The sequence below is a fragment of the Lissotriton vulgaris genome, chromosome 5 (assembly GCF_964263255.1).
Source record: "Lissotriton vulgaris chromosome 5, aLisVul1.2, whole genome shotgun sequence".
Classification (NCBI taxonomy): Eukaryota; Metazoa; Chordata; class Amphibia; order Caudata; family Salamandridae; genus Lissotriton; species Lissotriton vulgaris.
The window spans coordinates 352,266,250-352,293,151 of record NC_141693.1 but is presented as its reverse complement, the minus strand read 5'-3'; the positions used below and the strand labels follow the sequence as shown (position 1 = coordinate 352,293,151).

Genomic DNA, 26,902 nt, shown 5'->3' with positions numbered 1-26,902 from the left:
GTGCAGGGAGAGATTGGCTGCACAATAGAGGGCTTATAGATATCTGGAGAGCAGCTCACCCTCAAGGCACGCAATACTCATTCTATTCCCATGTACACTACACGTATGCTCACCTTGACCATTTTATAGGTTCATCCGAACTTAACACCTTGGTCCAAACTGTCGATATTGACCCTGCAGCTTTGTCTGATCATGAAGCCGTGACAGTGACTCTTGACATACGTCCCCTATGCAGACCGAAAGGGAGGTGGCAACTTCGGGAATCCATGCTACAGCGACAAGACATTTGCCAACAGGTGCAGAAATTCATTACCGACTACTTAACGTACAATGACTCCACTGACAGACCCAAGACGGCATTATGGGGAGACCTTAAAGCAGTAGTGAGGGGAGAATTGCTAGCTATCTCCGCAGCGGATAATCGGGCTCACAGAGAGAAAAGGGAAGAGTTGGTGGCTAAGGTGACGGAGCTCGAACGAGTACACAGTCAGACCGGGGCTCCGCGTATATGGCGACAGCTGAAAGCGGCCAGAGACCAACTTGCTAGCCTAGATATGGATAGGGCAGAGCATGCCGCCTTACGGCTCAATCTGTACAGACGTGGATACCCAATCGACCATTGTAGGCTTGGGCAATTAGTGATCAGAGTACAAGGTGACTACAAGGGATTCTGTTTTAAGTCTGACCAATTATTTTCTCTATTTGATGGTTCATTCATTAGAACCCAATGTATCCTAAAGATTACTCATCAAATTAATCAAACAATTTTTCAAAAAATGATACAATCATTGTAGAACAGTAGAAAGCACACAGCAGAAAAAGGTTATTTTTAGAAAGATTGTTTACGGTATCTTGATATAAATCACATGAATAGATCAATGGGGATAAAAAATGAGCAAAACTATACATGAGCAGTCATGAAAAGCAACATATACATATTTGATTAACAATTCATAACAGCAGGATCAACTCCATTGGATAAATGAGGAAACCCAAGTCAAAAATGTATCGTGGTGTCCTGTAGTATGTATAGCTGAGGAGTATAGTTTTGCTCATTTTTGATCCCCATTGATCTATTCGTGTGATTTATATCAAGATAAACAATCTTTTTAAACATAACCTTTTTCTGCTGTATTAGGATACATTGGGTTCTAATGAATGAACCATCAAATAGAGAAAATAATTGAGTCAGATTTAAAACAGAATCCCTTGTAGTCACCTTGTACTCTGATCGCCTTACGGCTCAAACACTCATACTATATAGGGGGGCGATAAGACAGGGAGGCTTCTCCCAAGCGCACTCCCAGCCCAAGCGGAAAGCTAAAAAATTACGGCCCTCCATACCTCAACTGGGGAACGGGTCGAACGCGACAAGCAGATTGCAGAAGCCCTCCGAGACTTTTATGCATCACTATATAGCAGAGACTCGTCAAATGACAGCGCAGGCGAGGCCTATCTTAGTCGAGCAGCGACAACAGCCATCAACGCATCAGGCGCTGCAGCGCTTGATGCCCCCATCGGAGTGGAAGAAGTGGTCGGGGCGATCTCCCGCCTCAAGCCTCTGAAATCACCGGGACCGGATGGCTTCTCAGCTGGTTTTTATAAAACCATTTGTCAATCCTTAGCCCCGGTTGTAACGCACTTGTACAACTCCTTTCAGGGTCCGGGGACGATACCAGCAGATATGCTTGAGGCGGACATAGTCGTCATTCCCAAGCCCGGGAAAGATCCACTCAGTGTGCAGCATACCGGCCAATCTCCCTACTCAATCTCGATCTGAAGCTCTTCACAGGGGTCCTAGCTGCCAGACTAGGCCCGCATTTGCCTGGCATTATCGAACCTGACCAGTCAGGCTTTATTCCTAACAGGCAAAGCAGCGACAACACCAAGCGGCTAATGCCTTTAATAGATAAATCCCATTATATGGGACTGGACGCCCTAGTGCTTTCAGTCGACGTAGAGAAAGCTTTCGACTGGGTAGACTGGGGCTTCTTGGACAAAACGCTAGCACACTTAGGCCTAGGGAATTGGTTTCGAACTTGGGTTGCGAGCTGCTATGACCAACCTGGAGTGACAATACGGGGAAACGGGATCAGCTCATACCCCTTCGACATCCGGCACGGTACACGGCAGGAGTGTCTTCTTTCACCCCTGCTTTTTGCGCTTTACATCGAGCCCTTAGCGCAACGGATTAGGGACAACCCCCCCACCTCTGGTATCCCCTTAGGGGGGAACAGCACACCGTCAGCTTATATGCAGACGATATCCTAGAGACTCTTGTCACGTCCAGACACTCTGTCCCAGCTTTCTTGCAAGAGTTGGCGGTCTTTGGAAAGGTCTCAGGCTTTAAAGTAAATGTGGGGAAGTCAATGCTTCTGCCTTTAGGCCTCAATGAGAACGCTCCTGAGAGCGCATTTCTAGAGCTTGGAGACATGCGAGCCCAAACCGAAATCCCATACCTGAGGATCGCTCTAACTCCTTCCACTGCCCAAACAATCGCACGTAACTACTCTAACCTCACTACCCAAGTAACGCGAGATCTGCGCCGGTGGCGGATGCACCCCCTATCACTGTTAGGCCGCGTTGCAGTGGTAAAAATGTCCATATTGCCTAAAATACTGTATATATTTCAGACAATACCGGTTGGTCCCCCCTGCGATATATCCACACGCTGCAAAAAGAGATACGTTTATGAAAAGACAAGGGAACCCTAAAGGTAACCAAGGACCTAGGGGGACATCGTATTATATTGAACAATGGTCCTTGTAAAAGAAAGGATTTCATCTAAATAATACATATACATCTAAATAATACATATAGAACACAATGGAATCTATATAGGCTACCCAGCTGGGTAGGAATTTTATTTATAAATGATTATATTAACTGTCTAGAGACAGTCATAATATCCAGTGGGATACAGTCCTGTATCCAAAGCAATACGTAGAAGGTGTGACATTGGTGAAAAGGTGACAATTTAAACACATAGGTCAAAACAATAACAATTTACTAAACATTTAGGCGAAACAGAGAAGGTACTTGCTCTGAATTACACATAATGTGGCAAGCTACATATGTAGAAACAGGCGTTACACCTTCAGCCCAGCCCTTTTCTTTATCTTATCCCCGCTTTCCTTTGTTCCTCTCCTTTCTCTCGCTATCTTACATTACATTTGTTCTCCAGGATTATTATTTTATGCGTGGATATTATGTTCAATGCTTATCGAATGTGTACTATCTTTTCATGACTTGTTATATTTATTTCTCCTGTGATATGTATCTTAGTTATATTATCCTCATGTATGTATCTTATGTGTACACCCATGCATTATTCTCTGTCTCCTTTTCGTTTCTTTTTGTACTCTCTGCATTCTTAAATAAAAAAGATTTGAAATAAAAAAAAAATGTAAAGAAAAGTTTTTAGTTTTTGAAGAAATCCAATCCATCTCAATGGCGTGATCAAGAATTTGATCTAAGATTTGAACAATTTTGTTGGTTCGGTCACGCTTGAGTTTCAAGTAGGTAGATTCATCTGTTTGGTGTTCTCTGACTTTGTGTTGATAGTATGTGGTGTCCATTATAATGAGAGCACCACCTTGCTTGACAATTGTTTTAAAGTTCTTTGTTTGGATTTTGACAAATTTGGTTTCATTGGAGGATTAAAGTTGAGTTTGCATAAATCTTGTAAACTAGTGTTTCAAATAGGTCAATCGTTTTATGAGACACTGGTGCAGTATATGTGCTTTTGGATTAAATTCAACGTATTCATGTGGTTCAACTTGTATACTGTCATGGATCACGGTATCAAAATAGTGTTGTAGTTTAATGGTACGCATGAATCTATAGAATGATATTTCAGTTTCAGGAAGATTGGTATTGTAAGTAGCTACAAACGATGGTCCTTTGTTGAGGACATGAATTTGTTTCTGGGTAAGACTCACCGCTCTCACGTTATCTCGGGAAAAGGCAGCCCTGTCGCACTGACCAGCATGCAGAAGATAAGACTTCCTCACATTTTTGTACTTTACTTATTTTTACCAATGTGAAAAGATAGGAGTGCGAGTGACCAGCCCCCCAATTGTCTCAGGAAATTTGTGTCTGCCCGGTGATACTACAACTTTCCCACACAGAAATGTGTGAAAAATTCAAAATTTTCAGCAAAATTTGAGGTTTGCAGTGGATTCTGGGTAGGGAAACGTTGGGGGATCCACGCAAGCCATACCTTTATGGACTATCCGGGTAGCTAGTTTTCAGAAATGTGTGGGTTTGGTAGGTTTCTCTAGATGGCCGCCGAGCCCGGGGCCCAAAACCCATGGGACCCCCTTGCAAAACCATGTTGTTTTGTGATAGGTAATTTTGATGTTGCCTCAATATGTTTTGGGCCCTTGCCTGTCGCGGGTACTTGACCCACCCATGCAACTGAGGTACCATTTTTATCGGAAGACCTGGGGGAATGGTGGGTGGTAGGAAATTAGTGGATCCATGCAGATTTCAGAACTTTCCCCCACAGAAATTTGAGAAAAAATTGATTTTTTCCATCTAAATTTGAGGTTTGCAGGGCATTCTGGGTAGGAAAACATTGGGGGATCCACGCAAGCCATACCTCACTGGACTCCTCCGGGTGTCTATTTTTCAGAAATGTGTGGGTTTGGTAGCTTTCCCAAGACGGCCGCCGAGCCGGGGCCAAAAACACAGGTGACCCCCCCCTTGTAAAAACAGGTTGTTTCGTGATAAGGTAATTTTGATGTCTCCTCAATACGTTTTGGTCCCTTGCCTGTTGCGGGTACTTGACCCACCCACACGAGTGAGTTACCATTTTTATCGGGAGACCCGGGGGAACGCAGTTTGAGTAGGTAATTTGTGGATCCAGCAGATTCCAAAACTTTCCACCACAGAAATGTGAGGAAAATGAGTTTTTTATTTTTTTACAATGTTTGAGGTTTTTAAGGGATTCTGGGTAACAGAACCTGGTGAGAGCCAGACAAGTCACCCCATCCTGGCTTCCCCTAGGTGTCTAGTTTTAAAAAAATGTATAGGTTTGCTAGGTTTCCCTAGGTGCCGGCAGAGCTAGGGTTCAAAATCTACAGCTAGGCACTTTGCAAAAAAAAGGGTCAGTTTTCACTGTGAATATGTGGTGTGTCCACGTAGCGTTTTGGGCCATTTTCTGTCACGGCCACTAGTCTTACCCATACAAATGAGGCACCATTTTTCACAGAAGACTTTGGGTAATGCGGGGTCGGGGAAATTTTGTGGATCCACACAGATTCCAGAACTTTCCACCACAAATATGTGAGGAAAATTAGTTTATTTTGTCAAAGTTTGAGGTTGGCAATGGATTCTGGGTAACAAAACCTGGTGAGAGCCAGACAAGTCCCCCCATCCTGGATTCCCCAGGGTGTCTTGTTTTAAAAAATGTATAGGTTTGCTATGTTTCCCTATGTGCTGGCAGAGCTGAGGTTCAAAATCTACAACAAGGCACTTTGCAGAAAAAGGGTCAGTTTTCACTGTGAAAATGTGGTGTGTCCGTGTTGTATTTTGGGCCGTTTCCTGTCGCGGGCACAAGGTCAACCCACACAAGTGACGTACCATTTTTCTCGGAAGACTTAGGGGAATGCAGGGTGGGTTACATTTTGTGGATCCACGCAGATCCCAGAACTTTCCATCACAGAAATGTGAGAAAAAGGAGTCTTTTTTACTAAGTTGAGTTGTGCAAGGGATTCTGGGTGACACAACCTGGCAACAGGCATACAAGTCACCCCATCGTGGATTCTCCTTTGTGTCTAGTTTTAAAAAATGTGAGATTTGCTAGGTTTCCCCATATGGCCAAAAAACCACAGGTAGGCACATTGCTAAAAACAAGTCTGTGCCTAGTGGGCTTTCTGCCGCCCTCGGGGGAATCGCGGGGGGGGGGGAGGGGGGTTCCCACGATATGCCTCCAAGGGAGGCAGAAAGACTGTGGCTAAAAAAAAGCCCGCGGAATTGCTGGCGCCTAGTGGGCTTTCTGCCCCCCGGTGCAAATCAGGGGCCACTGCCCCCATCCGCCCCCTAGGGGGGTTGGGGGGGGGCAAAAAGTCTCTGGCAATTTTTGGTGGAGGGTTGGGCATTGGCATGCCCATTCTGGGCTGACCTCTCCCCTGAATTAAAAAAATAAATCCTGTGGCCTAGTGGGCTTTCTGCCCCCTGGGGGAGCAGATATGGGGTTATTGCCCCAATATGCCTCCGGGGGGGGGGGGGGGGCAGAAAGACTGTGGTAATTGTTTTTGGGGTAGGGGCATTATGCCTATTCTGGGCTGCCCCCAACCCTACATCTTAAAAAGAAAAGAAATCCCTGGTGCCTAAAGGGCTTTCTGCCCCCACCCCCCCTCCCCCGGGGGCAGATCAGGGCTTCTGCCATCTGCTCCTGGGAGGAGCAGAAAGACTGACATTTTTTGGGGGGGGCATTGCCATGTCATTTTTGGGCAACCCCCACCCAAACATCAATAAAAAAACAAATCCCTGGTTACTAGTGACTTTAGCAGCAATTATGGCGGCGATAACCCAATCCAGGGATATGCTGGATGCGAAGATAGGAGCTGTGGGGGCGGATGTCACACTGCTGCGCCAGGATCTGCAAAATGCCGTGGCCCGCATCACAGAGGCCGAAACTAGGATATCGGGTGTGGAAGATGATGTGGCGATCTTGAAGCAGAAGGTGGCCAGTATGGAGGGGATTCAGAAATGCCTAGCACTCCGAGCAGAAGATGCAGAAGGGCGGGCCCGGCAGAACAACCTGAGATTTGTAGGGCTGCGAGAAGGGCAGCATGGAGAGTTTCTTGACCCAGTGGCTGGAGAGCTGGCTCCCGCCTGACTCCCTCTCCAGATGCTTCGTAATAGAGCGAGCCCATAGAGCTCTCATACAAAAGCCGCCTGTGGGACCTCGCCCCCGGCCAGTGATAGCCAAACTGTTGAATTACCATGATCGGGACACTATTCTGCGACAGGCGCGGGCAAAGGAACCTCTCTTGTTTTGACAATCAGAAAATCCTGATCTTTCCAGATTACACCAGGCTCGTGCAGCAACAGAGGCAATCATTTACGGCGACCATGGCACGCCTGCGCGATCTTAAGCTCCCCTACGCCTTATTATACCCGGCCCGCCTGCGAGTGGTATACCAGTCCCGCACTCTTTTCTTCGACACCCCAGAGGAAGTGTTCCACTGGACCGACGAGACTGTGAAAGTGAGGGTGCATACTCCGCCGGGCCGAGACTCAGACCCCTCATCAAGCGGGACACCGGGGCAGACCCCCCGATGTTCATGGAGCAAAAGCAACTGGAGATCCAGATCTAGGAGGCGCTCTACCTCCGGGGGCGGCTGATGGGAAGACGGAAGCCCCCGACCTACCGATGACGGATCCTTGAACGTTTGAACTATAAGCGGCAGAACTTTGGAGCACATATACACCTGCAGTAACTGGTAGGATGGGGACAACCTACTGAGCAATCTTGGGGCTGAAAGGAACGACCAAGAGAGACTGTTGAGCTATAGTGATTTTGATTGTATGGGGCGGCAGCGGGGGGAGGGGGGTGCTGTATTAAGGGCGGACGCTTTCCCCTTGTTCAGAGTTCGTTTTTTGGGGGGAGGTTGGGTGAATGGGCGGGTTGTTGGGGATCCATTGGTGAGGATGCCCTCGGGTCCAGCATTCGGGATCATCGGTTGCCCACGACGCAACAGGTACTTCAGGTATGGGTGGTGGGCACGGTTGGGGGAAGGGGAGAACTGGGTGTTGGGGGGGTATGTTTGGGTTGAGCTGCACAATTATCATGTGATCTCACTAGTATGTGTGTACAGGTAGACATGGCCCAGTGCCAGGGCATATGTACTAAATTTCCCCGGATGGCTGACGAGGGAACCAGGCCGCTAAACCCCAGGGCTTCAATGTATGTCCTGAGCTGGAATGTGCGGGGAATGCTCGACAAGGTTAAGAGAGGGGTGGTGTTGCGACAGGCGAAAAGAGAGAAAGCAGATGTTTTGCTATTGCAAGAAACACATTTATTGGGCAACAAAATACTATGTTTACAAAGATATGGCTACCAACAGGTTTACCATGCGGGGTTTGTTAGAGGGTCCAGGGGAGTGGGCATATTGGTACATCTTAGACTGTTGTATGTTCACTCGTCGCAGTGGTTTGACCCGCAGGGCCTGTATGTTTTTATTAAAGGAACGATTGGTGAGGAGCCTGTGGTGTTTGGGAGTGTGTATGCCCTACCTCCACTGCAGTGATTGCCTGTTGAGAAACTGTTTGCAGTATGGGCAGAGATTCCCGAGGCACCAGCACTGATTGGCGGGACTGCAATGATGTTATGGACTGCCGGGTGGATAGATGTCGACCGGGGGGAGGGCAGGTGGCTGATACGCCCACAAAATTGGGAGATCTGATTACTGGGATGGGTTGGGTGGACACATGGCGCTATTTACATGCACAGAGCAGGGCATATACCTATCTATCAGCGGTCCACAAATCCTTCTTGAGATTGGATTACATATTTGTTCCCCGTGCAGTGATCAGTCGGGTGGAATCAGCGGTGATCTTGCCGCATGGGTTGTCGGATCATTCCCCAGTAGCGGTAGAATTCCGGCTGGATAAGGGGCGGCAGCCATTCCGGTGGCGCCTCTCCACATGGCATCTCCAAGGGGAGAACTATACGAAACATATGGGGGAGGCCATAACACACTTCTTAGATGAAAATGTTGGTTCGATGACGGACGCTGGGACAGTGTGGGAAGCCCTGAAACCCACACTGCGCGGAGTGGACATAGCGTGGTGCGCGGCAGCCCGAAGGCAGCGCAGGAAATACTTGGTGCGAGCAACAACAGAAATTGAGGCCCTAGAGAGACGTTGCAGTGAGGAAGGGGACTGTCAATCAATGGGGCAACTTCAGCTGGCACAGCAGTCCTATGCGTCCGTCCAGCTCAATGAGGCACGACAGGTGTGGCTGGCGACGCGCAGCAGAGTATATCAGTGCGGGGACAAATCGGGTTCGATGCTCCATAGGCTCTGTCAAACTACATTCCAAGCACAGACTCTACCGGGAATCAGGGACGCCGCTGGGTCCCCGATCACGGACCCGCAGGAATTGGCGGACAGCTTTGCAGCCTACTAAGCCGTGCAGTATGCCCAGAGGGAATACCTCCCAGCAGCCGAGGTAGACAAATTAATTGCGGACCTGCCGCCACGCGCGGTGTCCGATGACATGAGAGAGAGCCTGGATCGCCCATTGACCGCTGAAGAGTTGGGTACGGCACTGGGAGAGCTTAACACTGGGAAGGCACAGGGACCCAATGGGTTCCTGAGTGAATTCTTTAAGAAATACCATCTCCAACTGGGCGCTCATTATGGAGCGGCGTTGTAAGAGGCTAGGGAGTGAGGTAGCCTTCCGGCGGATTGGAGACATGCAGAGGTGGTTGTGTTTCACAAACCAGGTAAGCCTCCGGATCAGCTTGCGTCTTACCGACCGATATCCCTCCTGAATGTGGAGGCTAAGATATTGGCCAAGGCGCTGGCTAACTGCCTTCTCCCACACATAGCAGATCTGGTCCACTCGTATCAGGCCGGGTTTATGCCACGTAGGGCGACGAGGCACAATATTAGATGCGCCCATATTACGGTGGCGGCGGTTAGGGGCACTGGGGAGTAAGCAGCACTCCATTTGCCAGATATAGATAGGGCCTTTGATTCCCTAAGCTGGGTTTACCTCTGTGCGCTCCTGTCGCGACTTATCTTTGGGCCCCACTTCCTGTCATATCTCAAACTGCTATATACGGACCTAACAGCGTCGGTGAGGGTAGCGGGAGCTATATCCACCAAATTTTCCATCAGACGAGGTACAAGGCAGGGGTGCCCCTCTCGCCTTATCTGTTTGCCCTTGCGATGGAACCGCTGGCCGCGTGGGTGCGCATAGATGCGCAACTGCGGGGCTTCGAGTGGGAGACCGGTCCGTCGGATAGAATAGCGCTCTATGCGGACGACGTTCTGTTTTTTATCACCAACCCTAATAGATCGGGATCGCGTATCCTAGAAATCATGCGGATATTTGGTGAAGCATCTGGGCTCTACATGAATCCGCGTAAATCAACCTTATGTATCCTGGGAGAATGCTCTGGGATTGGGCCGTGGGCGTCCCCGTTGCAGGTGGCGGTGGGTGGTCTCAAGTACTTAGGAGTGTTCATATCCGAGACTCCTACTGTCTCTTGGGAGCGTAATATAGCACCAGTGTGGGATTGGGTTCGAGCCGAAATGAAGAAATGGTCTCGCATGCCCCTCACGATATATGGCCGGTCAGTCATCTTTAAGATGGTTGCCCTCCTGCGTCTTCTCTACCAGCTGCAGAACCACCCCTACCCGATTCTGCCCCAATGGTTCAGGCAGGTGGACTCGGCGCTGGGACAATTCCTATGGACGGGCGGTGCTGTACAGGTGGCATTGCGCACCTGTTTCCTGTCGACGTACTGTGGAGGGTTGGCAACGTCGGACATATTATCGTACTACCAGGAGGCATCCCACCTACTGGTCCTAAACGAGTGGTGGTACCGGGACAGGGGGGACCCCGCGTATGCTTTGGAAAGGCATCTAATGGGGTCTTATACCCTTCATACAATCCTGTACTCTGCATCGCTGCGGAAGAGCTGCCACCAGCCCCCCAGGTCGTCTTTCAGACTTGGAGGCAGGCTTTACGTTGTATGGGCTGGTGGGGCACTTTAACTGAGGAGACTCCCCTGTGGCATAATGGACGCCTGCCGGCGCTGGCATATCTTAGCGGGTTCCGAGGCTGGGACAATATAGGAATATCGACACTGGGGGATGTAATGTCTGGCACGACTCTTAAAGCCTTCCAAGACTTAAGCAGGGAATATGGGATGCCCCGGTCCCAATTTTTTAAATATATTCAGTTCCATTTTTTAGAAAAAAAATGTTATTATTCAGCTTCACAACTTAATTAAAATATTTCATAGAAAACTTACGGCAGTCTTAACACATTAAGAGACAAAAAAAAAGTGCTTACACTATGACGATATAGGAAAAGTAAAAGCCAAAGGAACGAAAAGGAGAGAAAGAAGGAGAAAAAAAAGGGTTAAGTCAGACCAGCAAAGTCCTAACATTCAATTTTTCATCCAATGTACAAATGGAGCCCATATTTTCAGCCCCCTCTCTCGCCTCCTCTTCCCACCTCTTTGAAATACTGCTGATTCCAAGTTATGCAGGTCCAAAAACCTTGCTCTCCAATTATCAAAAGTTGGGGGAATGGGATTAATCCATTCAGAAGTTATAGTTAATCGATTAACAGACATAAGAATACGCAGAAAAGCAGTTTCATGCGTTTATCTAGTAAACAAGCAATCAATTCCACATCCTGTTATGACTAACTCAGCTGAAATAACCACAGGGATCTTAAGAGCGCTAGTAATAAAAAAGTGTACTTCTTGAAAAAAGCATCTCAGTTTCGGACATGAAAAGAACATATGCACGTCGTTAGCAGCTAAATGGCCACATCTTGGGCACAAATGTCCCCTAGACCCCCCATTTAGAGATCTTAGCCGGGGTGACATAGAGGTCAAAGAGAGCCATATAGCTTTGAGAGCGTAAGCTTCCTGAAATTAAAACTGAGTTCGCTAACTCCAATATTGATGGAATATCGATGCCACTCTTCCCAAACTTAACATCCAGTCTCGTGTTTTGAAAAGAGAGATCATCTGGCAACCCTGTTAATAAGTTCTGATACAAATCCCCAATGCGTGTTTTCCTGAGAATAGATTCCATAAGTGGATTTTTACCAAGTACAGTGGGGGTGCGTTGCAAAAGTTTTTCAATATAGCTACGTATCTGTAGGTATTTAAAAAAATCATGTATACCTAATTTATATTTTTCTTTTAACCCCTTCCCTGCTCATGACGAGCTCAGCTCGTCATGCAGTACACTGGTCGTGTGCTCATGACGAGCTGAGCTCGTCATGATACATGGACTATAACAATTTCCAGCACAGGAGTGGAATTGCCTTAGCAGTCATGTGGTTAAAAATGAAAAAGAAGCCATATTACCATCAACGACTAAGTCCCCCAGAGTACAAATTCCCTGTGCTCTCCACCTAATAGTGATATAATCCTGAAAAATTGCAGGTAGCAACCTGGCAGCCGCCAAAAGTGTATAAAAATTATAATTAGGAATTGCCCATTTCCGCCGTATTTTCCTCCAAACTGAATGCATTGTTTGAATCACCTTGAACTTTGTTTTTTTGTAATAACTGGGTTCCAGTACTGATAGAAGAATCCCCTTAGCATTGTCACCCAACCCTATCTCAAAAATAGAGGGGGAACAAGCTATTGGGATTGAAGCTCTTAACCCAAACAAAGGTAAAGTTAGATGTTGCAGCAATGCTGACCAGTTATAAAGCAGCAGATCGGGAACTGCCCAACCCCCCCTATTTAGTGGTAGATACATCCATTTGGCCGCCCTCCGAGTGGAATGATAACCCCAGAGAAACCTATTACAACAGCTTTGTGCTCTGCTTATGGTAGCCTGAGCAAATTCCAAAGGGATTGTCCTAAAGATGTACAAAAACTTAGGTAAAACAAGCATTTTCAAAACGTTCCTCCTACCAAATAAAGAAAGATGCAACTTATCCAATCTGGTCAGAGTGGTATTAACTGTTTGAATAATTGGCAAGATATTTATTTCCGCTAGGAGTTCCACTGTTGCTATAATTTCAACCCCCAAGTACTTAGCACTCCGTACCACTGGGGCGTCCGAAGGGCCCATATTAGCTGTTTGTATAACCTGAGTTTTCTGAATGTTCAACTTATATCCCAACAGTTGACCATAAGACTCTGCCAATCTCTGTAAAGCTGTAAATGCAGATGACACATTGATGGTTAAAACAGCAATATCATCGGCATACGCCAATGCTTTAAATTCATGCCCATTGACCTTAACAGGTGCTATATTTAAGCAAGACTCTATTTTATTAATAAATGGATCAATATATAAGGCGAATAACATAGGTGAACAGGGGCACCCCTGCCTATTCCAAAAGACCTTGAAAGGAGACCTGATATAGATGGCATTGCAAGTGGAGTAATTTACAATAATTGTAAGGTGTATATGAAGCTTGAAGAGAAGCCCTTCCATTGGAGAACCCTCCACAGAAACCCCCAGGCAACCCTATCGAACGCCTTTTAGGCGTCCAATAGGATTAAACCTAAAGGAGAGTCCGTGACTTGGGGCCCAATCCAGTAGAGCTATAACTCTACGTACATGGTCCGCCGTATCCCTCCCCGGGATGAAACCATGTTGGCGGATTGACACCAAAGGGGATATAACTAATGCAAGCTAGCAGCAAGAATTTTCGAAAATTATTTATTGTCCATATTAATTAATGAAATCGGGCGATATGAGGCTGGGTCCAGATCTGATTTGTCCTTTTTCTTGATCAAAATAATAGTTGTCAAGTGCCAAGAATCTGGAGTACTCCCAAGCTGAGCTTGCCTCAAGGTTGTTAAAAGATCTTCGCGAATCTCTGCCCGAAATGTAGAATAGAATTCTAAAGGAATTAAGTCAGAGCCAGCCGCTTTACCCTTGGCCAAAGAGTTCAAAGCTGATTCCACCTCATCCCACTCTATGGGAGCAGCGAGAAGGGAATTCTGAGAATCAGAGATTTTACTAGTTTTGAGATCGGCCACAAAAGTGCTGAATTCCTGATCTATAGTGAGTTCACTAACTTCGTCAGTATATAAAGACTGATAAAATTCCACAAAAACAGATAGTACCCCTTACGGAGTGCTGTGGATCTGCCCTCTAGTATCTCGTATATTAACAATGCGGTTGGCTAACCCCCGCTGCTGAAGCCGCGTGGCAAGGACCCTGCCTGATCTCTCCCCAAACTCAAACATTGTCGAACGGTACTGTAAATATTTAGCAGCGAGGTCATGGCCCAGAAACTCAAGAAGAGAGGACTTAATACGAGCCACAGATAGTTGAATAGATTCTATGTTATGGCCATCCCTAATCGTGTTAGTAAGCTGAATCTCTGCCTGACGTAATTCGTCAATACGATCATTCATCTGTGTTTGGACTAATTTCTGAGGAAGAAATGAGACACTTTTGGTCTCCCCGCGAAGTGCGGCTTCAAATGAATCCCATAAGACCTGAGTAGAAGCTGAGCCTCTATTAATGTGAAAAAAATCTGTTATCCAAGACCTCATATGGTCTATATACAAATTATCCAATAACAATTTTCGTTCAAATGTCCATGATTTTTTAATGCTTACTTGAGTTTTTAAAGTACACTTAATAATTAACAAATTATGGTTTGAAATGATTCTAGGCATCATTGTAATTGAAGTAGAATCAGCAATTTGATCAGACACAAAGAAATAGTCTAACCAAACTATTTTTTTAAGGGGAGCTGAGAAATAAGTTGAACCATCAAAATGTTTACAATAATGGAACCAAAGGTCAACCATTAAGTGTTATTGTACCACAGCTTGCAAGGCCCGAAAGACCCTAGGTTTCAGAGCTGAATATTTCTGACCCTCAACCAAATTAAAACTAGCAGCTAAATTGATATTAAAATCCCCACACAAATACACAGGATGCGGCCATAAAGCTAACTCTATATTTAAATAATCCAAGACAGTGGAATCATTGGAGTTTGAGCTGTATACTGTACATACTGTAAAAGATGCACCATTAATCACTAGCTCTGCTACTGCCCATCTCCCTGCAGTGTCCTGTTTAGATCTTGTACAAATACCCACTTCACGTTTAGCAATATAGCTACTCCTCTTATCATGGAGGACTGTTGAGAGCATGCTACTAAGTCATACCCAGGGAAGTTTAAGCAACTTCGATTGTTCCATGGTACATGCGTTTCTTGTAAACAAACAACCTCCAAACGAAGACCCTGGCTTTTTGCCATTATTCAGGCCACTAACATTCCATGAAGATATATTTATTTTACCTGACGCCATTAAAGTACATATGCAATAACATCACTACTAAAGATAATTGCTGTTTTAATACGAAATTGCCTACACAAAAAATAAAATGTTCACGCTGATTTTTTGGATATGCCCCTTTCCTACCACCCTAACCCCACCAAGCGCCCCCTACCCCTACCGCCAAACCCCCACCCCCCTGCCCCCCATCCCCCACCCCCCGATCTAGGCAACAGGACCTAAGTCCAAGTGATGGAGAAACTGGTGTGAGCAAAAACGCCAAAAAACAAAACAAAACAAGCATTGGAAATGCAATAGGTCTCGCAGCATTAGAGTTAGTGCTTTTAGAATTGTTTATGGGTTTTTTTGTAAATCTTTAGCATTTTTGTTTCCTGTAGCCAATGCTAAAGAATTAAAAAAAAAAGCCATAAACATTTCTAAAAGCTCTAACTCAAATGCTCCGAGACCTATTGCACTGTGTGAGGGTGAGGGGTTGAGGGTGAGTGAGGGTGAGTGAGGGTGAGGGTGGGTGAGGGTGAGTGAGGGGTTGAGGGTGAGTGAGGGTGAGGGGTTGAGGGTGAGGGTGAGTGAGGGTGAGTGAGGGTGAGTGAGAGTGAGGGTGAGTGAGGGTGAGAGTGAGTGAGGGTGAGTGAGGGTGAGTGAGGGTGAGGGTGAGGGTGAGGGTGAGTGAGGGTGAGGGTGAGTGAGGGTGAGGGTGAGTGAGGGTGAGTGAGGGTGAGGGTGAGTGAGGGTGAGTGAGGGTGAGGGTGAGTGAGGATGAGGGGTTGATGTTGAGGGGTTGAGGGTGAGTGAGGGTGAGTGAGGGGTTGAGGGTGAGTGAGGGTGAGGGTGAGTTAGGGTGAGGGGTTGAGGGTGAGTGAGGGTGAGGGTGAGGGGTTGAGGGTGAGTGAGGATGAGTGAGAGTGAGGGTGAGTGAGGGGTTGAGGGTGAGTGAGGGTGAGTGAGGGTGAGTGAGAGTGAGGGTGAGGGGTTGAGGGTGAGTGAGGGTGAGGGTGAGTGAGGGGTTGAGGGTGAGGGGTTGAGGGTGAGTGAGGGTGAGTGAGGGTGAGGGGTTGAGGGTGAGTGAGGGTGAGGGGTTGAGGGTGAGTGAGGGTGAGGGGGAGTGAGGAGTGAGAGTGAGGGTGAGTGAGGGGTTGAGGGTGAGTGAGGGTGAGGGGTTGAGGGTGAGTGAGGAGTTGAGGGTGAGGGTGAGTGAAGGGCGCCAAAGGGATTGGGGGGATGGGGCACCAACGCAGGCAGCCACAGAAGACCCGGCGTAAGGGGTAAGTGGTAGGAAAAAGGGGTCGGCAGCCCCCTACACATCGCGCGTGCCTCATTTCGTAATCACAGCCAAAGGGGAGTTGCATCTGTTTACTTCACAAGCAATAGAAATTACAGGAACACCTCCCGCCCTTTCTTATGAGTAGGTAAAGCCCACACACAAGTAACTGCGGCAGGGGCAAGCGTTATAAACCCACATATTGGTATAATAACCCTTTACCGTAATCGCGACTTGAACACAAGGAACTTACCGTACTGTTTTCAGTACAATGCGCAAGTACTTCAACGCCCGGTTTCAATCTGGCCGCCAAGTCTGCAGATGACAGTGCCCACCAAGACGACGCCATTGGCAGCCCGCCCACACACAGCATTTTGAAGGAAGTGCAATGAGCGCACCTCTCAGCATGTAGCTGGCTTTTCCTAACAACGTAAAGACAGCTGCCGACACCAATAAAGCAAAGTGCGTTGTCTGAACTGATTTCAAATGTCTGCCAGTACATGCAATGTGCGACGTTAACGCACGTGAACGTGTTAAAACAGAAACCTATCTGCAATGTTAGGAGAGGAAAAAAACAGTTTTAAATGAAGTCGTTGAACGATATATTCGAACCAGCTAGTACGACTGAAGTTGTCTACAGAAAGCTGCACTCGGGTCTGTCTGGGGAGGAGGGAAGTTAACCGTGCCACGCGCTCATGTTTTCTCAGCAAAGCACCAAATATAGACTACGCCTGAGTCCTTGTCGCAAAACCCACGTCCTCTATTGGCACTGCCACAACGGTCCGAAGTGGCATTTAAAAGTGACTAGAGACAAACTAAGACCTAACAATGCACACGTGCGTAGGGGGGCTGGGCGCTCCGGTCCTGCTTTCAACAGGCTGCTCAGGAGGAAACCACGGTAACGCACACTTAGCAACAGTAAAGCGAACAACCGGATATCACGGAAGCAACATTCCAGTCATTGTTCTCGGAGCTTAAACACCACTGAAACTCTTCCATGAACGGGCACGTCAATCACGGGAAAAGGCGTGTTGTGGCAGGAGAGAAAGAAAACAAGACGGACGGACGGAAGAGAGGGGAGGGGGGAGGAGAAATGCGACACGGCGGGAAGGGGAGGGGGCGGAGCGGGTTAAATTAAACAAACAAGACGGACGGACGGAGGGGAGGGGGGAGGAGAAATGCGACACGGCGGGAAGGGGAGGGGGCGGAGCGGGTAAACAAAGACGGACGTGCACGCGCTTTTAAGCTCAATGCGCATGCGCATTGAGCTTAAAAGTCACGGGCACTGCAAGGAATCGCCACGATTCCTTGCAGTGTGGATAAAGAGCGGATAAGTCCCAATACTCTCGCCTTGCTCGATGCGCATGCGCATCGACAGGCGAGACCTAAAAAAGGACATTTTTGTTTTTCAAGAAAAAAGATGGGATATTCCCCATAGAGGAAACATATCAATACACTTAATTAAGTCTTCAAATACGATAATTTTCCCCTATAGGAACCCACACCGAAGCCCTCTAAAAAGAGTGAGAAAAAAGAGAGAGAAAGAGAAAAAAAAAAAGAAAATTATACTGTTCAATCATACTCATACAATTGACAACATTACATCAATTCAGATTGAGTCTAAAAACAGTTTAGCCTGGATTTCAGATTCAAAAAATCTGGTCTGGTTTTGATGGATAACCTTCAATTTAGACGGGAAGAGCAGACAAGCCTGCGCCCCCTTTGACTGAAAGGGGACAATAAGCTGACGGAGCACCGTCAACCGGAGAACGTTCAACCATAGTCGGGCAGAAATCCGGCCTAACAAAAAATTGGCAACCCTTCCCTGATCTCTGTTTGTCTGGCCTGGCCAGATCATAAACTATCTCTCTAGCAAGGAAATTTGGAAAACAAATTAAGATTGCACGAGGTCCATTGGTAACTTGACCTGATCTTGGTTTAATTTTAAAAGGAAAACGATGGGCACGTTGGATCTCCATCTGCCAGTCCCACTCCTTCGCTTCCGGAAATGCCTCTACAAAGAGATCCACGACAAACCGCCGGATATCTGACCCTTCCGTGCCCCCAAGGAACCCCCAAAATCCTTAGGTTGTTTCGTCGTGCACGATTTTCCATGTCCACTAATTTCATCTGGATGTCAAACCTCTGGAACTGAATTGCGTTGATTGCTGATTTTTGCGTGACTACTTCATCTTCAAGTGTCGAAATGCAAGATTCCACCTCAGTAATCCTAGTCGCAATATCCGTACAAGTTTTTATCACTCTACGTAATGAATTTTGTATTCTCCGACGTGATCCCTGTCTCCTGCCGCGTTTCCTCCCGATGGGCCATCATGGTCTGATATAATATAGCTATTGTCATCTCGCCGGGGGGGAGGTTCGCGGTAGGGTCCTGACTACTTAGGGCCGGGAAAGAAGAGCTCTCTTGTGCTCCAGGGTGACCAGAAAATAAATAATCCCAAGCAAGGGGTCCAGAAATTAAAGAACTACCAGCCCCCTGCGGCAATTTGCGAACTGTAGGTAGCCCAGTACTGTTCAATGCGTCATTTGTGTGCCAGTCCCCCATCTCACTGCCTTCCTCCTCGGACCAATCTTTATCCTGCCCAGCTTCGTCAGCGGATGATTCGGTATGTTCAGAAAGAGAAAAAAAATGATCTATCTCTGATTCTGGAACATTAATTGATGGTACAGGGACTACATCTCCCACAATCCCGCTGGAATGCAAGGTAGAGACCGGAATGGAGTCAGATAATGCGCCTTGCCCCCCTGCACCTACGGGCACCCCCTCTTCTTCTTCCTGAACCAGTACGCTTGGAGTACCCCCCCCCCCCCCCCCCCTCCCAGCGATGATTTTGGGGGTAGTACCAACTGAGGAGACACTTAGCAAAGACTTAGTCTTACCAGTCACTGGCACAGTGGTGTCCGACAGCGGAGCTGTGGGGGCGCCTGCAGTGTTTAGCGGAGCCGAGCTCTGTTGACTTTTAACTACCGAGCCTCCGCGAGCTTTAAACATCGCTGGTACCGGGGGAAGGAGAGTCTTTACATTTTTTGCTGGCTTGCTGGCAACATCACTCTGGGGCTTCTAAGTGGCGTCCACTTGCGGTGATGTAGCCGCTGCTGCAGCCATTGTCGACTTGCTCTGCACCCTCTGAGCATTCCTCAGCGGATTCTGGTTTTTTGGCGGCATTGCTCCACCATAGCAGCGCTGAGGACGTTGTTGGAACTGGAGCTGCCAACGGGAAACTGACGCGCTGGAACCGGGGAGACACCGCGCTGACAGAAGCCAGAGCGGTAAGATATTCTGATAGGTGTACAGCCGCCAAAACATCCTCGTTCAAAGCAACCGAGGTGGTGAAACGTAGCGCGATCCACTACTCAGCCCCGCACAGGCTATCTCTCAACGGGCGGCTCATTCCTGAGGAGTGCTTGCTGAGACCAGCTCACTCGGCCAGCGTTCTGGCCGCCATCTTGCCCTCACCATTTGAATATCTCCAGTTCTGACACGCCATCACACCGAGTTTAGCGGGCCTTCACTCCTTACCAGAATTTAGCCCACTAGAGGCCAAAGTCTTCATGGGGGATCAAGGATATAATAAGATATCCAGCATATATCAAACCCTGGTAACACACTGCTCTACCTCCCTGCACAAACTGAGGGATGCATGGGAGAGAGATGTCGGGGCAATGGAAGAAGAAGATTGGCGGGAGGCACTTGAGGCCCCCAGAGGAGCTGCAATTGCAATGCGTTTGAGACTAGTAGAATTTAAAAATTTACATCAAATATATTTTACAAGAGAAAAATTGTGGCGGGCGGGCCTGATTGCATCCCCAGACTGTCTTCGGTGTGGTCGGGAGTTGGGACATTGACTCATACGGTGTGGAGCTGGGGCTCCTTGGTCAGGTTTTGGGGGGGGGGGGGTGGAGCAGCTTGTCTGAGGTTCTGGGATGGAAGCTTCCGCGTACTCCGCGGTTGGGTCTACTGCATGTCTTGCGGGCATTTCCGGAAGTGAAGGAGTGGGACTGGCAGCTTGGGGGAAATTCATATAAACAGCATCTATTGTTGCTAGGCCTCACTATTGCCAAGAGGGATGTGGCTAGGGCATGGAAGGATCCCAGGGCGCCATCAGTGCTGGTGTGGAAAAGAGGGCTAGACTTCTGTATGGGATTGGAGCCTCCGATATTTGAGGCTCGGGGATGTCCAAGGAAACATTATAAAATATGGAAGCGTTGGGCGGACTACAGAGGCCTGTTGCTGGACCCCCCAGTGGAACGGGAGGATTTTACGGGGATGATATGAAAGGACTGGCATAGCTGATGATTGTACACATTTGATTAGGCATTGTACTTGAAATGTGAGATGATTTCGTGCGACGGGGTGGGGAGGGACCGGGGAGGGGGGAGTTTGGGGCTAGGGGTGGGATAAGGGGCGGGGGGGCATAGAATGGGATTTGCTATTGTTGTTTATTCTAAAAGATATCCAGATTGCCATTTGTCTGATACTGTATAAATGCTCGCAGTTTTCTCCGGGTTACGGAGTGCTCCGCCTGGTGTGCAATCTTTCAATAAAATCTGTTTTTTTTAAAAAAGAGAGCTTTTTCTAGGCTAATGGATCAAGGAATTCCTACAAATGTTCACCCTGGACAATACTTACCTCCCCCATGGGTACCAATTCAAGAGAAATGCCCCACGCAACCAGAAGAAGGCACCCACACCCAGAAGAAGGCAACCGTTATATTGCTTCAACGGATTTTGCAGGGTGGTAGGTGATATGGCGAGGTGGCCTCCCTATTTTCTTTCCAACAGATCTTACTCAGTTTCCCAGTAATGGCTGGATCCTTTGATGGTCCCTTGGGGTACTCCAGTTGTCTCCTGAAATGCCTCCTTATCTACTCTATAAGGATGGTGCCCAATGCTACTCCTGTGTTTGCAATGCTTACTTGCATTTCGCCTTTAATCTCTCCCACTCACAGTTTTTTTTATTTGTCCTTTGCTTGGTGGTAATTGAAACATGGACATGTAGGAACAGCATCTGGTTTAAAGTCTGGTATACTAGGAGTATTATATTTGGGACAAAGAAGATATTAGGTAAAGGACATGTGTTTTGTGTTCTTCTGAAATTCTTTAGCAAGGCTCCAGAGTGAAGAGTCTGGGGATCTGACTATATTTGAACTTGTCTTTCTCATTCACCTCAAGGCTACAGTCACTGTTGTTTTCCAAAGATCTCCTAAGAGACATTGTAGTAGAACTATAACACTTATTGCTTGGATTATAGTTCCTGTTTCCTTGTGTATCTTTACCTACAGGTGAATGTCTGCAGAGGAGTTGAATGCCACACAGAAGCGGAATCAAAATGCTACAGTAGGCTCATAATTTATCGAACTGTGGATCATTTTTGTGATCTACAAATGTTTCACTAATGTTTGGCTGTCAAAGGAATTGAATACACGAATACCTGCCTTACATTTAAGGATTTGATGGGTTTCAGCCAACATTATTTCTCATCCAAGATCGTACCATATGCCCTGTTTTCTCCATTTAATTTAGGGTTACTTAACTTTCTTACTGTCCTTCCATTTCATTAGTCTGGGATGGCAGGAGACGTTTTAGAATGAAAACTATGCCTCTCTGAAACACACTTCAGAGGCCCTTTCCTCTTCAAATAATTAGTTATTGCTAAATAACACCCCAGGTACTGCTTTAGCTACTTTCTTTCTAAACCTAGGATTATGGTCTTTCCATACATGAGGAAGCTGCAAACATATATAGAATAGCACAGCTTGCTTGACCAAAACTAAACAGGACTGATAGTTTTGAGGGGGCTGAACATGTCAGTAGTGAATTCCTCATAGGACCATCTCATCATTCCTTAGGAAGGCCGTCATTCAGCCCAGGTTGTTTTTGTTCTTTTGGCAGCAACAGTAGATCAGCACATTCTAGCAGAATGAGTGATTTGGTAATTTCTTGGATTTGTTCTAGTCATTCATTAGCAACCAAATAAACGGATTCTTTGCTTCTTTTGACATCCCTATCACCACTACTCTTCAACACTTACTAGAGAATATAAACCCAGGTTATCACTCACTATCAGTACTGTACACAGTTGACCCACACCTTCATGTGGGAGACTAACTGGGAATAAAGCAGACATTCCAAGCTGCTCGACTCAGTGGTCATTGGATTAGAGAAAATGTCATGTACTTGGATAGTTCCAAAACCAAAATTGTGTTGCAAAGGATAGATCATTCCTAGTCAACAGACAGTTATCATTTGATGAAGCCCAACTCCCACATACAGAACATTATTAGTAGTGTGAATTGAGGAGCGCAATCTAGTCTGCGTGAACCTACTATAAAATCTAATTGACAGGCTACAGGGAGTGCTAAACCTGGTGCTGAGTTTAGGTTTGACATGGAAGAAACACAATCACATCATAACCACCTTAATACACTATTGGCTCCTAGCCAAACCAGAATTAAATTCAAAGTAATTTGCCTTATGCACAAGAGTTTTAGTAAAAGAGCCAGAGTGCATGCAGAATGAGGATTCTCTACTAGATCCCACTGAGGAATCTCTGGCCAAGACAAGATATAGGCCTCTACTCTGTAACTCCTTCAGCTGGTACACAAGAGCACAACCAATTCTATGGGTGAGGACTGATATAGAAGCACAGAAGCTGATTAACAAAGGATGACTAGACTTTAACTGTTCATGACCCACAGCATAACTGTACCCACTCCTTACACAATTCCCCCACTGTTGTCCTCACTGCTTACTAATGAAGATTAGGAACAAGGAACAATCCCACTTCTATCAGAAGCTGACCTGACACTAAAATATTACATTACCCATACTCCTTTAATCTGATATCATGTTTCTGATGGATACTTCTTCCTGAAGATTTCTCACCTCATGAATATCCTCCAAGCACTATACTGGCCTGGAAACTTTTTCCCATGCATTAACATTCCAGCATCGCCAAGTGAAACAATGTGACTTCAGCCGCAAATTCTCTAACCACATGTGATTAATTCACAGATCTTGGACTATATACAAGTTTCTCTTATTTTGTCATGAGGAGTGCGCATCTCAAGAAGTCCAGTAGACAGATATTAATAGAAAAATAACTTATTTATTCCAAATTTCATAAGGTCATCCAATATAAACACTCCAGCCAACGCGTTTCATTCCCATATTGGGAACTTCATCAGGGCAAAAAACATATAAAAAACGACAGTGTCCAAAGTACCACCAAACTTCTTTGGTCCCGAATCAAAAATTTGCCTTCAGCGTATGCGGGTTCAAATGCAATACACTAGACCTTTGGAATTACTGGAAATCTTATACGGATACATAGTGGACATAGAGATTACACTTGCCCTTTGGTTTCTCGCTGCGGGGTTTGATTGTGCTAGACGGAATCGTCTCAACTTGGATTGTTATAACAGGCTGGCATAGGAATACGCTATCTTTTTGGGAGAGTTACGCTAACTGTTCAAAAGCAAATATTACAGAAGTTTGGTGGTCGTTTTTTATATGTTTGCGCACCCCATTATGACAAAATACTTTTTGATCTGGAGCACAGAGACGCCATTCAATGGCTGATGTTGGGGGTGTTTGCACGGCGAACTCATCTATTGGAACTGGTGTGAGGTGCGTCATGGGAGGTCCGCTGTTGTTGCATTTGGATAACAAGTTTCTTATGTTTATGTTATACAACAATATATTTCACCTTTTCTTTTACCCTCTTTTCTCTGCCCTCTACCGATCTCTCCTTTTCTCTCCCCTCATCCCAAGTTGCATCATTATACTGTTATGTATTTTTTTTATATCACCTGGTAAACCGATATATGAACTGTTCATTATTATACTTATATATGTATGTTTTATTGTTCTCTGTAAATTGTTTTATCGCCAATCTGTTTGGATGAAATTGGGCCTCGTTAGCCGCAAGCTGGCGCTGTGCCATAAGTTCCTATTTTTGTAATTGTTGGGGTTGTCAGAAGTGCTCTCAGAACCTTACTGAAAAAATTGCTCAGGTTTCGACAGCAACTTAGTAAAACGTCTTCAAAGATTTCAGGGTTTTCTTGCTGGTGCAGATGTTGCGAGAAGTCCTGGTCAGACCCACATGACATCTACATGTAGCATCTCAGCATCAATCACAAGTCCTCTGTCTGCAAATCCTGTTTCTTAATGCACCTGAAGACTGTCAGGGAGGAGCAGACCAAGATATTTTTGCCTACAGGGACATGCTGAATCATTCCCTTCTCCTTCAGGCATGTCTCCTGATAGAGAAAGATCTCCTAACAATCTTAATACAAACACCACGATGGGAAGGAGAAAGCCTCTTTCTTGAACCTGCCAGTCCCAGTGGTATATTCAGATTCTCAATGCCAATTCCTGTCACTGGACTCTTCTTTGGAGAAAATCCGACATTAAAAAGATTACGCTAAAATTTCAGGCTCAGGTTGAAACATACTGGCTGGTCATGCTGGATATGTTCAGGGTGGCTCTGGTACTCTCTAAGCCACTCCCCAATGTTATGCTGCTCTAGACCTCAGAGGCTGTCACCCCAATGCCTCCTAAAGCCATGCCTCCAGGGTTAATCTGAGTGCCTTAGAGGAAGTCCGTGCTTCCAAAGTCACCAACTACAATTGCAACGTAGATGCCACCATCAGAGCCTCCTTCAACTCTGCTTTCAAAGCCTTAGATCATCCAAGTGGCAAAGAATAAGGTTGCAGCATATTTTAATGATGAGTCGTTGGCAGAACATCTTTTCATAGCCCAGATGTTTGGCTTGAAGAAATATTTAGATCCAACTCTGTTGTCATCACCAGTCTTGTCAAGGGCTATGGATATACAGAAGACGATAATGCAGAGGCTGATAACTTCTTTCCAACTTATATTTTGATTAACAAAATTCAAATATGGAAATAGTCTGGATACATCTGAATACATCTCCAAATGGGGCATCCCTTCCCTCACTGATCTTTCTTAAAAACAACTGTAAGTGGTATGAAACAAGCAGAAGGATTGGAATGGACCCAATACTCCGCAGAGGCGAAATCTAACATTTTATTAGCAATATAAAATCCTTCCCTTACTGTTACAGAGCCTTCACTTCACTTAATTGAGGTTTTTATTGAGTCTGTTCAGGGTACTTCGGAAAATGCTTTCTCAGTACGTACAGTGCACAGACACATAACCAGGTGACACAGTCATGCTCCATGTAACCAGCAGTTTTTATTGTCACACCATTTGCCAGAAAGTTTGTTGGTCAAAGACCCTTTCTCGAAACTGAAAAATACCTTTCTGACTGTACTTGCAGACATAGTCGCAAAAGCTGGACTCAATGGAATGGAATGGAATGTAAAGTCTTTATTTATGGCAGCCTCACCTTCCATCTGTCGAATGTCATGTGGCTTTTTGGACGCTACTTTCACACCTTATGAGAAATGTCAAGATTAACTGTTACCAGTCTTCCTGACCACACAATAAAAAAAACCTTCTCAAACGTGGTCAACAATGCTTGGAGGCTCCCAAGCAGAGCTTGAAATGGGTCCTTAATTCTACAGACTCCGTGGCTTGGTCTGTCAGCAAGGCTGTCGTATGCACTATTTTTCAGCAGGTCATCCTCTGTGTCAAGATTTGCAACACTCTGGCTAAGAAAGATCTTCTGTAGGTCATACATGCCCACTCCACGAGGGCCATGACTGCCTCTGCTGCTATCACCAGGGGTGTCTGGTGCATGATAATTGCTGGGCGACCATGTAGTCATATTTACATGTTTTTTCTACACATTATTCCTCACAGGTCTGGCTGACATTGATAGATTCTTTGCCAGGGGTATGTTCTTGATTAATCAACGCTACTCAATGCCACTTCATGAGGGATGTTGCTTTGGTACTCCCTCGTAAGGTAAGGAATCTGTGGGAAGAAGTATCTATCAGAAGAAATAGTCATTGCCTTTGGTGATGATATTTCTGGTGGATACAAAACCTTTTTGCAGATTTCTCACCACTTTCATGAGTTAGTGCCATGATTAATAAGAATGTTGTTGTTGATGCTCTCACAGTTCATTTCTGCTTGCCTCAATAGCGTGTGGGAAAAGTAACAGGAACTAACGCCAAAGTGCTGGTTGGTGCTTAATATACCCCAGTGTCATCAAAGCCGGTGGCCAGAGTTTTGAATGAAGCTATAAGGCACCACTTGGGAATCTGGGAAGATTTTGTATCTACCAGATATGCCATTAGTTGAAGGTAATGTTTTCCTCACTGCAAATGTATCAACATCTTAAAGCAAGCATATATAACACATTATTCTGAAGTTTCAGAAATGAAGTATCCTGGTGCTATGCAAAACATCTTAAATAAAGCTGAACTAACTTTGCATCCTAGAATGGTGATCCTTTTGCTACCTTTGCATAATCTGCGTTGTGGATTTTTAGCACCTGGAAGAGGTACTCTCGTACAGGGACTTCCCACAAATACTACACATGTTCAAACAACGTGGCAAAATGAAAAGGAGTAGAAACTGTTAGCCACCTGTTTTATTTATTAGCAATTTAATATAGGGCAGTCAAAACCCAAAAGGTAGCAAACAACTTCACAGAGGAACAGTTTGATATTAACAGTAAATACTTAGTAGCACAGCGTAC

The 26,902-nt window shown here is 46.1% G+C and overlaps 1 protein-coding gene across 4 annotated transcripts in view; it reads left to right on the top strand.

The window, feature by feature from the left end:
• The window catches only part of KIF17 (kinesin family member 17), a 520,936-nt gene that overhangs the window by 65,679 nt on the left and 428,355 nt on the right, over positions 1–26,902 (top strand). The gene's annotated exons all lie outside the window — the stretch shown is intronic.